At 37.5% G+C, this 15,382-nt stretch overlaps 2 pseudogenes; both read right to left on the bottom strand.

Annotated features, from left to right (window-relative positions):
* Window positions 1-741: 741 nt before the first annotated feature.
* LOC149155135 (carbonic anhydrase, chloroplastic-like) lies at window positions 742-1,506 on the bottom strand (annotated as a pseudogene).
* Window positions 1,507-5,884: 4,378 nt separating this feature from the next.
* On the bottom strand, window positions 5,885-6,442 carry LOC149155134 (carbonic anhydrase, chloroplastic pseudogene; annotated as a pseudogene).
* Between the last annotated feature and the right edge of the window lie 8,940 nt (window positions 6,443-15,382).

The raw sequence follows: 15,382 nt of genomic DNA, 5'->3' as shown, positions 1-15,382 counted from the left end.
CACATATGAAATAGTAAGAAAACACTTATGCCAAACTCACATCACATGAATCTCATAAATTATAGCTGCATCTTTTCATTAATCCTCTGCCAAAACTGTACAATGAAAACGCTGAAGTTTTCCTCCACCTTCTCCCAGAAAATCCAAGCCCTTACAAATGTTTTTTCATACAATAAATAAAACTATCTGTGGGAAAATAGATCGACGAAAAATGAGGGATTATTTAATGATTATTAAGAAACAAAAGATGAAGAGCCAGCCATCCATTCTATAAAGGGGCAGTGTTACATGTGAAATCTGTTGATAACCAATGAAGAGGCGGAAACTGTAGCTGTATATCCTTTCTGAATCATAACTGAAGTCAGAAATAGACCATCTGTTCCTATTTCTTTGCCACGGTAGATGTCTTTGTGGCATTCGGTCTTTGACTTTTCACCTTCCCCGTTTGAATTAAAACCAATTTTTTATAATCAACATCCAGATGTCTAGTTTTACAGGCATATCTCCCAACGTGTCCTGAGAGCATTCCATAGCCGCTGTATGCTCTATATTATTTCCATTCTCTCTGCTGTGGTAGATATTTTCGCTTTAATTTTGGCTTTCCCCTTAATTGATGTTTTGTTTATTTGTTTATTAAAACACTCCATTGCAGATTCTCAGCCTTGATACCTGGTGAATTGTTACAATTGCAATGAAATCTCTGGATCTGGTGCTTGGTTTGAGATCAGGCTTATAGATGCTTCATTTTAATTGGCTTCTGAAATGATTCCATAGAGAGTTTTGGGTGCCATCGTATGGTAGTGACATAAGCGCGTTGATTCCTCCACAGCAGCTATGGCCTATCACCAGTATATTCTTCACCTTGAGATGCAAAACAACATACTCCACAGCAGAACCCACTCCTGGAAAACTAGTTTTCTCATAGGGAGGAACCATGTTTGTGACATTACACATGACGAATCCTCCCCGAGATTGAATTTAAGAACATAGGTCGGGCATACTCGCAAGTCCGCGTAGACAACCACCATGAACTTGGGAGATCGGCCCTTAGACAATTTGGAGACCAATTCTTTCTCCTTATCGTAAACCTCGGATTTGAAGTTTTTTGAATCCATTTTTGACCTTCTAGATTGGATCAACTATAGTCTGCTCTTCTGCAACTGCCTGATTGATGATTGCCCCAATTCTCTTGATAGGTGCACAGATTCGATTCGGGACTTGCCTTATCTATACTGTATTTAAGCTTCGTGATATATCAGACTATTGACGAATTTCCGAATCATAGAATCCAATACGTCTGAACCTTGCTACTATGGTTGCATCCAGAGTGTGATCTAGAAAATCTGTGCGGTCTCTAGGCAATTTGGACGAGTCTGGACCCTTTTTCAGGCCTCTAGTTGTATGCGCTATGGGGGAGGCCAGATGCACCGCGCCTCCTTGGTGCACCGTTCCCGTGTTAAAATGCATTGCGCGCCAGTGCACTGCGACACCCAGCCCATGCGCCATGCACACACTAAGCACAGTCATAGCTTGAAAATTCACTAGTTTGCCCTCTCGCCTACTAAACTCCAATTTCAATCGACCTCTTGAGTGCAAATGACATGAATAAATATAGAAATATATATATCAAGCCATAGCTTTGATTTCTTCACGTGAGAATTGGCATTTTTTCACTTTGATTTTTGGCTGAAACGATGGATTTTTGGTTGATTCTTGCAGGAGATGGTGGCATGTCTTCGGCAAAGGATGACCCGAGGCTGTAGTTGAAGTAATTCATGATGGAGGACCTTTAAAAAGACATACTCATTACAAACAATTAATTTGACAATTTCCTCTTCAAAACAGAGTTTTGAAGAGGAATCATCCCTGAGCATTATTAATGATGAAAATCTGAACCTCCCTCTGGCCTGCTAGCTTTATTAGACATTTTGAGGACTAAATCAACTAAACCCTAGACCTAAAAAGCTCTAAAAAAATCTTTGCTAACCAAAAGACCATGCATGACTATGAATGACTGAAACACTGACTTCGATGAATTTTGATGAACTTTAATGATTAGACACAAGCCATCAGATATAAAGTAATGACTGACGAGACCCTTCCATCAGATTATGGCATGCCACTAGCAGAATGCAACTGAGTGAATCAAGTGAGACACCTAAAAGTGAAATGAAAAAAGAGAAATGATCTCTGACGGAGGGATGTAAAGACCGACTCTAACATTGGCTCCAATGGGGATGGTAGCTCATTGGAGATGCAAAGAATGGTAGATCTCTGGGAGAGCTAGACAATGCCTTCATCCATTGGGCTATGGAGTCATTATTTTGACAAACAACACAAGACTTGTCTCATTTATTGACTGAAACCTAACTCAAACTAACTCGATGCAAACTAAAATGACTAAAAAAACACTTGACTCTGACAAACTAACTCAAAATACTAATACTTGAACTTAAAACTTAAAGCTTGGTGGTAATACATGACCACCTGTGTTTCTTACAAGACAATATATGATCAAACTATATTGAAATGCCAATGTAACCAATCAAGTAGATTCCTTCTTGATTGATTCTCCTGATCAGATCTTCTGGTCAACAGTAGATACTTGTAACTGGGCATCCAAAAATATAGTCAACCATAATCTCCTTCATCACTGAATACTGCAATAATCACCTTCATTGTTGACTGCAATAGATCTGCCATTGGATCCTGAAAACATGAAGTCTCTCCTCCTGCTGAAAGAGCAAGGTGTCTTTCTCCTTTGATTATGATCTTCCTTCATAATGTACTTTAGTAAAAGTGTGTTCCTAGTCCTCAAAAAATTCTGAACAAGTAGATGAGCAGATTTCCTCTTCAAAGAAGATTTCAAAACATGAGAAATAGGAAGAAGAATCTGAAATGGAATCTTGAATGGTCTGATATTTTGTAGCTTGAATATATGGTAGCTCATCCTCATATGATATGACAGCCAGATTCTCATTACATTCATCAATCATGAGAAAACAAATTTCAGATGTTTTGTGAAACCCAACACTATCACTTCTATCATCTACCAATGATTCATCCAAGGAAACTTTTTCACTTACTTCAACAATGATCTCATCTTGTTGTTCACTTGACTTGACTGGATTACCTCTTTATGAAGGCTTTGTTCTGATGACATGAAAATAGTTGGATGCATAGCTCTGACTTCTTCATTCCATATGTTTTCAGCAGTAGGGTTCTCCTTCATGGGATTCAACACAAGGTAGTCTACATCCTCACGTTCTAAATCTAGATCTGAAATAGCCGACTTGACTTTATCACATTCTGAAATTGAAACTTGACTTCCCTGCATGCTGCTTTCTTTTATGGACAGATCTGAAATGACACTCTCTCTTTCCTCACTTTCAGCCATATGGAACTCTTCAACCTAGTGATCTATAAAGCTATTTACAGGACTGTCATCCTTTTCAGAGGAGGAAGAAGTTCCAGCATCACCTTCTTGACCATGTGCACACTGTAGATCTGCATTAACTGGAGCTGTAACATGCCCGTTCAAGAGTTGATCTATCTCATCTTCAGACAGAGGAGATAATACTTTTGTTTTCTTTTGCTCAAACAGTGATTGTCTTCATTAATTTCAAGTGAAGGAGTGTACAAATTTTCCTCATACTACTGATACTTTTCCTGTAATTCCTGTCGACTGTCAAGATGAAAAATTATTTCATCTTCCACCGTACTAAAATCTTGATCCTGCTGCAAATTTTCCTGATCATCTTGATAAGTATCACTCTCTTTATGCTACTGAAATGGATTTTCGTACAGGGCTTCCATGATCTCATCATCCATGAAATTATCATCTTCATAACCTTCCTCAACATTTTCAATAAAACTATGAACATGACTACAACAGTCCTGAACTAAAGCCAAGGATGGATATGATTCTTTATACCTTTCAAAGAACATGGCATGAAAATATTTTAAACAATACATAGAAGTAGGTGGCAAACTTTCATACCAAGATCAGGCTTCATCTTCCAGAGTAGCCATAAACATTTTCATCAAACAGTCTTTAGGAAAATTGATCTTTAATTTATGCACATGAATGTGAAATTTCACCAGATGAAGAGCAACGTCATTACCTTCCACATTTTTGAACATAGGAAAGTTATTTGACCAATCTACCTTGGGCATTTTATTTGGAAAACCTGGGATGTGATCTCGGCTCATGGGAGCATATCTTCTTGCAACCTGATCGACCTTGAAAACCTTAAAGCTACTAATCTTCCTGAAGTGGAGTCAACATGAAGCATTGATCTCTGGCTTTTTAAGTGAACGAATTCACCAGGTGAATTATTTCAGCCTTCTTATGTCGGATCGTTGTCCACCATCAACAATCAGATTTGAGCTTGATACATGTACTGGGGCAATTAACAAGTTATATGTCACATTTACGAGCTAGACCGGAGATTGATTGAAGCAGCATTTATCTACTTCCGCTAATGCAAAGCAAAAGTGTTTCTAAGGCTACCTGGAATAACTTCAGGCTCCGTCTGTAGCTATAAAACAAATGACATCAACAAGCAAACCATTTTCTTCCCCAGTATGGTCGCCACTATGTTACAGCCTAGATTTTCCTCAGGCTGAAAAGGCAAGGTTCTAGGTCCACATCAAACCACGCTTAGCCTCGTAGCTAGCCCTACGAGGACAAGAGAGGGCTCTCTCCGGGTCAATCTCAGCGAAAAGTATTTCAATGAGGCTTGAGATGACTTGAAATGGGAAACTGATTTTAGGCTAGTAAATAGATATGAAAGAGGTAGTTTAATAAATGACTGAGTTTTCAGGGTTGTATGGGACAAAGAACAACATGAGCTTGAGAAATTAAATCAAAGACACAGATTGTTTCATGAGGCAAGATAGGCAGGAAGTTTAGCAATCAAATTTTAATAATATGGAGTGGAAAGATAGTTGAGAGGCTGAAAAGGGCATATGTGATGAATCCTTTTCAGATAGAAGAAGCCACACAGAACATGAATGCTTTCCCAAGGCAGAGCAGTAAACTGAATTCTACCTTTCTTACTTAAAAGCATTCAGCTGGAAATGATTATGAATGAAATGTAAAACATCACAAGACACATATGAAATAGTAAGAAAACACTTATGCCAAACTCACACCACATGAATCTCATAAATCAGAGCTGCATCTTTTCATTAATCCTCTGCCAAAACTGTACAATGAAAACACTGAATTTTTTCTCCACACTTCTCCCAGAAATTCCAACCCCTTACAAATGATTTTTCATACAATAAATAAAACTATCTGTGGGAAAACAGATCGACACAAAATGAGGGATTATTTAATCATTATTAACAAACAAAAGATGAAGAGCCAGCCATCTGTTCTGAAAAGGGGCAACGTTACATGTGAAATCTGTTGATAACCAATGAAGAGGCAGAAACTGTAGCTGTATATCCCTTCTGAATCGTAACTGAAGTCAGAAATAGACCATCTGTTCCTATTTCTTTGCCACGGTAGATGTCTTTGTGGCATTAGGTCTTTGACTTTTAACCTTCCCTTTTTGAATTAAAACCAAATTTTTATAATCAGCATCCAGATGTCTAGTTTTACAGGCATATCTCCCAACGTGTCCTGAGATCATTCCATAACCGCTGTATGCTCTATATTATTTCCATTCTCTCTACTGTGGTAGATATTTTCGCTTTAATTTTGGCTTTCCCCTTAATTTTTTTTTTGTTTATTTGTTTATTAAAACACTCCATTGCAGATTCTCAGCCTTGATACCTGGTGAATTGTTACAATTGCAATGAAATATCCGAATCTAGTGCTTCGTTTGAGATCAGGCTTATAAATGCTTCATTTTAATTGGCTTCTGAAATGATTTCATAGAGAGTTTTGGGTGCCATCATATGGTAGTGACATAAGCGTGTTGATTCCTCCACAATAGCTATGGCCTATCACCAGTATATTCTTCACCTTGAGATGCAAAATAGCATACTCCACAGCAGAACCCACTCATGGAAAACCACTCTTCTCATAGGGAGGAACCATGTTTGCGACGTTGCACACGACGAATGCTCCCCCAGATTGAATTTGAGAACATAGGTCGGGCATACTCGCGAGTCCACGTAGACAACCACCATGAACTTGGGAGATCGGCCCTTGGGCAATTTGGAGACCAATTCTTTCTCCTTATCATAAACCTCGGTTTTGAAGTTTTTTGAATCCATTTTTGACCTTCTGGATTGGATCAACTATAGTCTGCTCTTCTGCAACTGCCTGATTGATGATTGCCCCAATTCTCTTGATAGGCGCACAGATTCGATTCGGGACTTGCCTTATCTGAAATGTACTGAAGCTTCGTGATATATCAGATTGTTGACAAATTTCCGAACCGTAGAATCCAATACGTCCAAACCTTGCTACTATGCTTGCATCCATAGTGTGATCTGGCAAATCTGTGCGGTCTCTGGGCGATTTGGACGAGTTTGGACCCTTTTTCAGGCCTCTGGCTGTATGCGCCATGCGGGAGGCCCAATGTGCCGCGCCTCCTGGGTGCGTCGCGCCCGTGTTAAAATGCACTGCGCGGTCGTGCCCAGTGCGCCACGCCTCCCCAGTGCACCGCGACACCCAGCCTATGCACCGCACACACACTAAGCACAGTCATAGCTTGAAAATTCACAAGTTTTCCCTCTCTCCTACTAAACTCCAATTTCAATCGACCTCTTGAGTGCAAATGACATGAATAAATATAGAAATATGTATATCAAGCCATAGCTTTGATTTCTTCACGTCAGAATTTGCATTTCTTCACTTTGATTTTTGGCTAAAACAATGGCTTTTTTGTTGATTCTTGTAGGAGATGGTGGCATGTCTTCAGCAAAGGATGAATCGAGGCTCAGTTGAAGTAATTCATGACGGAGGACCTTTAAAAAGACATACTCATTACAAACAATTAATTTGACAATTCCTCTTCGAAACGGAGTTTTGATGAGGAATCATCCCTGAGCATTATCAATGATGAAAATTTGAACCTCCCTCTAGCCTGCCGGCTTTATTGGACATTTTGAGGACTAAATCAACTAAACCGTAGACCTAAAAAACTCTAAAAAACTCTTTGCTAACCAAAATACCATGCATGACTATGAATGACTAAAACACCGAGTTCGATGAATTTTAATGAACTTTAATGATTAGACACAAGCCAACAGATACAAAGTAATGACTGACAAGACCCTTCCGTTAGATTATGGCATGCCCCTAGCATAATGCAACAGAGTGAATCGAGCGAGATACCTAAAAATGAAATGAAAAAAGAGAAATTATCTCTGACGGAGGGATGTAAAGACTGACTCTAACAGAGACTATATAAAATCATTACAAATTTGAAAATTTTTATAAAATTATGCCAATTTTTTTACAACTTGCATATTAAGGTCTAGTAAAAATCCCCAAGGTTTCTAAAATTTAAAATAAATTTTCATCCTTAAAATTTTCCTAAGTTAAGGCACAATATAATAAAAATATAAAACCTCATTCATAAAAGCATGATAAGTTAGGCGCTAGTAAATTCGAGCCCATGTGGGATGACCCTTATGTTGTAAAACATGCTTTGGCAAATGGGACCTATGAGCTAGTTGATTATGACAAAATTCCTTTCAGAAACCCTAGAAATGGTATTTACCTAAAGAAAGCCTATGCTTAGATTGATGAGTGAAGAATTTGTATATTGTTTTACCATATTCTATGCGTGGCAATTTTTAGCATCTTTTTACAATTTTCCTCTACTTTGCTTGCTTATTTTGTGTTACACTTGATTATAAGGTGTCAATGCTCCCTCAAACTTACATTGGCTTTGCTAATTGCGTTATTCGTAGTACTCATAATCTATCTACCACAGCCTAGGTCATTTATTTGCCGAAAGATGAGTTAGTTTCTATTCACACGATATGCCTTGGTCGAACAAGGAATACAATTGCAAATTATAACATAGTGATTGAGCTATTATATGATGCAATTTCATTTGGAATTCGGTGATTGATCATTAGGATAGATTCTTGAGTCATAGTATTACATTTGAGTAGTGTTTATTCAGTTAAAAGTGCTTCAATGTTAGGAATGTTTTTTTGGGTTCATCTCTTGGAAAGAGAGTTTTATTATACTGAGTGTCAACGCATTCTGAGAAGTTTAACACATTAACTAATGCATTGGAAAATTATGTGTTAATTGGGAATTTGTAAAACATATGTAAGAAATCAAAAGCAATATTCATTCATATATTGTGCAAGAGAGACTGAAATAGAAGTAGTAGATTTCCTTAGTTAAATTCCTGTAAAAGTGTGGTTTTTACAAAAAAATCATCCAAATACATGAGGCCCAATGGGCTTTATTTTCTGAACATATCAATACATCATGAAAAGGAAAAATATAGCCCTAAGACTAGCAGCTACCCATGATGATCATGGTAGTAGATAACAGCACGATTTACTCATCATAGCAAGCAACTAATAGGTCTAGAAACCCCCATAATGTGCCTATGATAGCAGAGAGGAAGGTCATCAATCCCAACATCAAGGATGTCCAGTGTCAACCTCTCAAGGTTGTGCTCCAACTCAATCAATGCCTCTTCTATGTCAAGGTTCTGCAATCCGGGAGCTACTGGCTACTCACCATGTTTTTCATATCTATGTAACCTCGCGAGTCTCATTAGACCCACATGTGCATGATCATTTTGGACAATTAGTTTTAGATGGCAAAAAATAACAAAGAAATCAGAAATTGGAAAATAAGAAAAGTGTGAAGTTTTTACCTATATCGCTCCACTACATCCTAGCTGGCAGTGGAATATATAGATCACATGTGTAATCTATGCTTGTGTATGGGAAATCTTCAATCAAAATGATTTGATTTTCCAACCACCCAAAGAAATCAGGAGTATACTAGATCATTGGCCCTTTGACAACTATGTGGCGTGCCATCAGTGTGACACACTTCAGCATGCAAGGGTCTCGAGGTACCCCTCTCTCTATAGTTACCAGTGGATCGAGAAGTGGGATTTGATCTAGAGAAAAAGAACTAACAAAGGCACCATACCCAAACTTCTTAAGTCTATCAATTTTAACTCTAGTTAGTTTCCCTTCCAGATTGGAAACTACTACCTCACACCAGCTAAATATTGTAGGTTGTAAGCACTCTATGATGGTTTGCATCTGAGCCTTTGTAAGAAATTGAAGAGATGCACTTCCACATAGTGGTGCAGCAGTCAACCCAATAGCTCTCAAAGGAAGCCTCTCTATGGTCTTGATGTCAATTCTCGCACCTTTGGGAGGAACTCTTCAGAAGAAACGTTGCACTAGATAGGTGGCATTTGTTTTGCCACCTCACCTATGTCCACACAGAGAAATTTCCACTCCATGAAGTGGCAGCCCTGATAAGAAATAAATGTAATCACCATCGATAGTGAGCCTATGGTCTCCAATTATGAAACATTCTTCTTATACATTCCACTTGCTCACTATCCACTGCAGAAATTCTAGTTAGGCCACAGTTTGTCAATGCATGTATGGTATCTAGATGGTTCAAAGAATCTATATGTTGTTCTTCATGTTCACACTCTCTCCACTCCATTTTTGTGGCTCAAAACCCTACAAACAAACATGGAGGATCATTAGGAATAATTGTGGTAAAATTTTGCAAGAAATTTATACGTTTTCTATTAATTTTATTTATGCCCTTGACATTGTGCACAACCACATAAGCTAAACAGTGCGGATCTGCATATTTCTAGGCCTAGAAAATGTGCACATCCCTTTTTTTAATGTAAAAAACTGAATCGATGTGTGCAAACCCAATAAGGGTGAACTGCGCATATCGAGGGTGATTTTCTATTTGAAAACCTTCCCGATAACTAAAAAAATATGTGGTCAAAATGCAAAAATAAAAACCATGAAAATTAATATATCAGGGAGATGATTTACCTCGAGAAGACGGCTTGCAATTTCACCCAACGGTTTGCCCTAAATCTACCTCTAAAGTTCTTGGTGAAAAATGCACTCTATCACTCTCAAATTGTAAATAAACACAAATGGTAAAACGTTTTTACTTTTTTTGGGTTTTATAAGTTTTTAGGCCTATTAAAATATAACTTTTTTCCAAATAGCCTTTAAAATCCAATTTTATAATGTTTTTTATTATATTTTTGAGCAGTGGCAATACTTTTGAGTTTAAGTGTGTAGATCATAGGTTATTTACAAAAATGAATCATCTTGGAATTGAGTATAGTTTTATCACTTTTTCAAACTTGTTAAAGCTTACAAAAAAGTGAAACAAGGAGTTCCCTTTGCACCCTTTTAAGGCTCACTAAACATGAAAAGATACTTTACTATTCAAACTCATAAAAGTAAATGAACAATCATCTATTCAATATAAGTTTACCCCTTTTATAGACTAAACTAGACTAATTACAAAAAAGGTATATGTTGACTAATCATGGTCAATAGAGTTCTCTCTTGATTTTAGTTTACTCTTTCTTTGGGCTTGAGGGACTCAATTTATGAAAAATGACATAGTAGAATTTACTTATTTTTTTTCTTGACTCCCTAAAATGGAAAAACACCAAGCTTTACTTTCTTAGGGCTCGTTAAAATTTTACGTTGACAAAATTGAACGAGTTTTATTTTTGTGTCTTTTCAAACTTTTTAAACATGAAAACCAGATCGAGTTATCCCTTCACTGGACTCGTAAAACTTAAATAGTGCAAGGCTCATTAATCATGACAAGACTAAACCACTCCTTCCTAGCGTTCGTTAAAAATACTTCAATGGACCCATCCGAAGGATGAGCTTACACGACAAGCATATGTTATCCTCCACAAGCTTGTAAAAAATAAAGAGGTACTTGCTAGTAATGGTGGGGGTAAAGTGGGAAGTAACCATTTTTTTCGTGTTATAAAAGGTAGTATGTCACTCTTGAACATAAGACTCTGACTCTTTTGTGTCGAGGTTGGAAAATCCATTTTCTCTTAGCTTACCATACCTCATCGAAAGACTTTAGTTGGTTAGGGTATTATTTTTTAGTCATATGCTACCAAGTCAGAATTTCATGTCTCTGATATGTTCAAGAGAAGTATAACCTCATCCAAATTACTTTTCCGTTCATAGCCTTTAGTCATGTCGACCATTCATGATCAATCCTATATTACTCCAAACTATTGTTTTTCAAAACATGACATGAGTTTCATGTTGTAGGCCCTCCTACGATGGGTCACTTCCTACTGACTTTAGCTCACTATCTAGGGAGTTGATCTAGAAACCTTTAGTACCTTGGAGCCTACATGCTTTAATGGTAGGTTTCTATTAGGCCCCTATACTACTAGTGTAATCCCTTATTGTTATTAGTACAACCCACTTATTATATTGGTGTACCCATGTATTGCCAATATTGTAACTATTGTGCCCTATAGAAGCCCACTATTGTTATTATTGTGCCCTTACATTATTATTTTTATGTTGGCTCTGATTATGTTATGACCCCTTAGACTCCTATATATAGAAAGGAGGTCTTTTCATTTGTATCATCCAAGAATTCTTCATTTGTGTAACGTAAGGGAGGTTGCCCCCTCGAAGAGGCTGAATTCTAGGGCGTCGATCTCTCTTTCTTGTCTTTTTGTGAGCTGGTTTCATAACAATTGGTATTAGAGCTTTGGATTCTAGGGTTTCGCTGCTCCAAACAGGTCATCATGGCATTTTCGCTATAACCTTTTTTCTGTGATGTTTCAGAAGCTAAAAAAAAAACCCATTTGAGAAGACATCGCGCTGAATCGTGGGTCCAGATTTCAGAGTTTTTCGCACTACATTTGTGGAGATATGATCTGAGGAAGGTGGTCTTTTTGCAGACTCCTGAATTACATTCCAAACCGGTGACCTGGGGAAAATCATCATAAATTTCTCTCTGAGCATCGGATTGAAATTTTGTAAGAAGGTAAGAAAATAGGACGAACTATAGTTTCTTGTATATATTTTTTGGAGCCAAAGGTCAAAATAGTGACACGTGGCGCTTCATAGAATTTCGCTCTGCTGGAAAGGTCTATAATTAGGTCATCTTGGGAGATTGTGCATAACTCTTTCTTGGAGAATCCAATTTGGATCAGATTGGTGGCATTGGAAAGAGGACACAAAGGGCTACTACAGGTCGCAATTTCAAAACTTAAAGATCCGAAAGTACATAGTTACAGTCATTTCAAGATTGAGCTCCTAAAATCAAGAAAAAGCAGGATGAGGAAGTTTGATGGGAAGGATCCGGTAAATTGGATACTCATCGATGGAGCAATATTTTGATCTACATGGTGTACCACTGTTACAAAAGGTATGTATTGCATCTTCATACTTAGAATCAGATCAATTTTTATGGTATTAAGGGCTTTGTTCTCGTAAAAAACTTGTTACGTGGTCAATTTTCACAGAGGAAATGATAACACATTATGAGGATACAGAGAACAACACCTTCTTTAGAGCAACACCACAACAATTGGAAAGAGTAAAAGGGTTTTGTGACATAGTGGAAAGCAAAATTATGGAAACCAGGAAGCATACCCCTCACAACTATAAAGGTGGAAGTGTTGTTTCTCCTAGCCTTCCACAACCCACAAGGGTTACACCACAACAATTGGAAGAAAAAAGAGAAAAAGGGCTTTGTTACAATTGTGATAGCAAATGCACTAAAGGTCATAATTGTGCTAAGCAGAAATTATTTTACATAGAATATGAAGAGGAGGAAGAAAAGGATCAAGAAACATTAAAAGAAGAAGATATACGCCAAGACCCCACCCCAGAGAAAGAAGAAATGAATCAAATGATATCTTGTAAAGCATTGGCAAGAATTACCACTCCTCAAACTCTCAAGATAGAAGGACACATCAAGAAGAAAAAGGTGCAAGAAGTGAAAGATCACATCGAGAAAGAAGAAATGAATCCAACCATATCTTGTAATTCATTGGTCGAAATTACCACTCCTCAAACTATCAATATAGAAGGACATATCAAGGAGAAAAATGTTCAAGAAGTGAAAGATCACATCGAGCATCAAGAAATGAATCTGACCATACCTTGTAAAGGATTGGAAGAAATTACCACTCCTCAAACTCTAGAGATAGAAGGACATATCAAGAAGAAAAAGGTTAAAGCAATGAAATATCACATCGAGTATCAACAACAAGTTCTCCAACTTATAAAGGATAACGCGACTTCAGTGTAAAATCAAACAAAACAACAGGTAGTTCAACATTGTAGTGAAAAATGTTTTGATGTAGGTGATTGTGTATTTTTACTGCTACATCTCAAGCAAGCTATTTATGAGAAGGAAATTTTGGCAATACTACATGCACTAAAAAAATGACGACCTTACCAAAGGGGAAGACTCTTCAAGGATGAGGATGTGGAAGCATTGTTTTGTGCTATTTCTATTATCCAACTAGATTAGATAAGCGAAGCAAGGGATGAATGGAAGAAGGACGAAGAAGTATGGCCACTTATTCAAAAGTTGCAAAAGATCCCAATTCAAACAATATTGCCAGAAATTCAAGAGGAAGGAAAAATCATATTGGAACCTGGAGCACTCATAGAAACAAGAACCCGACAGCTACAAAATCCATCAATTTCAGAGTATCTCATCAAGTGTAAGAACTTACCCGCTGAAGATTCCACATGGGAGGACAAGAATTTTATACAGAAGCATCAAGAACTACTCAAGCGTTGAGGACAACACTTTTTGAAGGAGAGGGGCATGTTAGGCCCCTATACTACTAGTGTAACCCCTTATTGTTATTAGTACAACCCACTTATTATATTGGTGTACCCATGTAGTGCCCATATTGTTACTATTGTGCCCCATAAAAGCCCACTATTGTTATTATTGTGCCCTTACATTATTATTGTTATTTCGGCTCTGATTATGTTATGAACCCTTAGACTCCTATATATAGAAAGGAGGTATTTTCATTTGTATCATCCAGGAATTTTTAATTTTCTTAATGTAAAGGATGTTTCCCCCTCGAATAGGCTGAATTCTATGGAGTTGATCTCTCTTTTCTATCTTTTTGTGAGCTGGTTTCATAACAGTTTCTTCCCTTCGCTGATAGGTACTCATCATTGACCTTCGATCGAATGATTTAAGAGTGTTCAACATCAACACATCTAGCCACTGTCATTATTGGTGGTTTATCTCGCACATGTTAGCAATTCACATCATTGACTAGTAATCAAGTGGTTTATACCATGTTATACTATGATAAGTTCACTTGCATCACTAGATTCGTACTATAGATCGAGAGATGGAGATCAAGACCCTGGATCCAGTTTCATCCATCTAGGCAGCGTGGAGTTATTAAATATTCATGATTGTAAACATAAATCCATTGACGGTTGCATCCATACTATGTTTTATATTGACATGGATATTCAAATGTATTTTCGTACTGGTTCTTTGAGACATTTATACTCTGAGTATGGGAATGCCTACCTTAGAGATGATTATATATTACATTGTAACATTTGATTGATTTTTTTAGGTCTCTAATTGCAGTGCCTATCCCAAACCTTGGCACGATAAAGCACTTCAGTCATCAAAACATCTCTTATGGCTTTTCACTTTAGGGGCCAATCCGTTACATGTCATTTTGTCACATTAGGAAAATAACCAATGGTTTGGATCTTTCATTATCCATCAATGTGTTCCAAAGCATCCCCTTGTAAGGCTAGAATCCAAACTATCCCAAAGAGAATGAAATTCCTAGATCCCATGGCTAAAAATCCTATTTTGGCATTCCTGCGTAGTTCCTTAGTCAATTTCTCCGCATACATAGAAATGTCCATTAGAAACTCTGCATAAGTACGCTCTGTCTTACACTGTATCCTGCGCACATGACTTAACGCATGTAAAAATAAAAATTAAAGTATTGAAGCATCGTTAATTGAATTTTTCCCAACTAACAAGCTTCAAATGAATTCCTATTCAACCCTGGTCCCTCCCATCATGGAGCTACCTCCCTCTGTTTGTGGAAACCCTATCCCACCATTAGTGGATCTCATCCCTTGGGAAATGGATACCAAACACCCCCCTCTTGGCCTATAAAGCTAACACAAGCCTAAGTATTGAAGAGGATTGTTGGAAGTAGACTTATGTTGCAGAAATAAGGAGAAGAGGATATTCATTCAAAGAGAGGATTGGAGATGTGATAAGGGACATGTAGCATCAAGGATTTAAGGTTGTAAGTTTATTCTCCATTTTATTAATATTAAAGTAATTGTTCTTTCCCAAATTTGTCTTTATTAATATCATTTGTGTGATTTGTTGGGAAAAATACTGAGAGAGGGGAGGGGGTGAATC

This window comes from Pinus tabuliformis, chromosome 9 (assembly GCF_031772625.1).
Source record: "Pinus tabuliformis cultivar Carrire ecotype Pingquan chromosome 9, CPIR1, whole genome shotgun sequence".
NCBI classification, from domain to species: domain Eukaryota; kingdom Viridiplantae; phylum Streptophyta; class Pinopsida; order Pinales; family Pinaceae; genus Pinus; species Pinus tabuliformis.
Note: the sequence above shows the minus strand (reverse complement) of the source record. Positions and strands in the feature narration are given on the sequence as shown.